Source organism: Haematobia irritans, chromosome 5 (assembly GCF_050003625.1).
Source record: "Haematobia irritans isolate KBUSLIRL chromosome 5, ASM5000362v1, whole genome shotgun sequence".
NCBI lineage: Eukaryota > Metazoa > Arthropoda > Insecta > Diptera > Muscidae > Haematobia > Haematobia irritans.
Window position 1 is genome coordinate 118,446,697 of NC_134401.1, and position 1,555 is coordinate 118,448,251.

A 1,555-nucleotide genomic window follows, 5' to 3' on the forward strand; every position below is an offset into this window, starting at 1 on the left:
AGAAACAAAATTTTGACAAACTTTTCTTTAGAAATAAAATTTTGGCAAAATTTTCTATAGAAATAAAATTTTGACAAATTTTTCTATAGAAATAAAATTTTGACAAACTTTTCTATAGAAATAAAATTTGGACAAAATTTTCTATAGAAAAAAGATTTTGACAAAATTTTCTATAGAAATCAAATTTGGCAAAATTTTCTATAGAAATCAAATTTTGACAAAATTTTCTATAGAAATAAAATTTTGACAAAATTTTTTATAGAAATAAAATTATGACTACATCTTCTATAGAAATAAAATTGTGACAACATTTTTTATAAAAATAAATTTTTGACAAAATTTTCTATAGAAAAAAGATTTTGACAAAATTTTCTATAGAAATCAAATTTGGCAAAATTTTCTATAGAAATCAAATTTTGACAAAATTTTCTATAGAAATAAAATTTTGACAAAATTTTTTATAGAAATAAAATTTTGACAACATCTTCTATAGAAATAAAATGTTGACAAAATTTTCTATAGAAATAAGATTGTGACAAAATTTTCTATAGAAAGAACATTTTGTCAAAATTTTCTATAGACGTAAAATTTTGAGAAAATTTTTAACAGAAATAAAATTTAGACAAAATTTTCTGTAAAAATAAGATTTTGACAAAGTTTTCTATAGAAATAAGATTTTGACAAAACTTTCTAAGAAATAAAATTTTGACAAAATTTTATATAGAAATAATAATTGATATTTTCTGTAGAAATATATTTTAATTTTTGTTTTAGGTCATACTATCAAAGTCTATCTTTTCTGCCTTTTTTGTTGTGATAACTTTCTCTTGTATGCTCGTAACCTTTGCATCATTTTTTTTTCAATTTATTTAAAATTAGGACGCAAAAGAAATTGCATAACTCCGTTAAAGTCCTCAAATTTTGCTCAAAGAAAAAAAGTTTTACTATAAAGAATTCGTATTTAAATTAACTGATATATTGAATCTTTATATTTAAGATAAAAAAATCTATATCGAATATAGGCTAAGGCTTATTATGAGAATGTTGAGAAAAATCTTTGCATCCAAATAAACTTTCGTGAGTGTATGGTTGCTTGGGAGAGTATCTGTCATCACATTCTCCTGAAATTCTATATATAGTTTTAAGTAAGGCTAAAAGTTTTCAAAGGAAACTTTTATATTTGAGTCAGGTATTTAACTATTTAAGATTCGGCCTGGCCGAACTTAAGGCTGTATAGACCACAATTAGTTTGATTAAAAAAAATCAGTTTAGTTCTACAAATTTATTTTTTTTTGTATTCATATACTTTGTATATTTTATTACAAATTTAATTTTTAATTTAATATAATTTATCTTAATTTTTTATTAAATGAAATTAAATTAATTTTAATATCTATTTAATTTAGTTTTGTTTAAGTTTTATTCATTATTGAGATATATTATATCTATGTTACTCTAATACCACGTGTTAGTATGAATGATTGCGAGTACCTACCTGTTTTTCGGTGTTATGGAAAAACTTATATAAAATTCCCCTCCCATTGAAAACTACCGA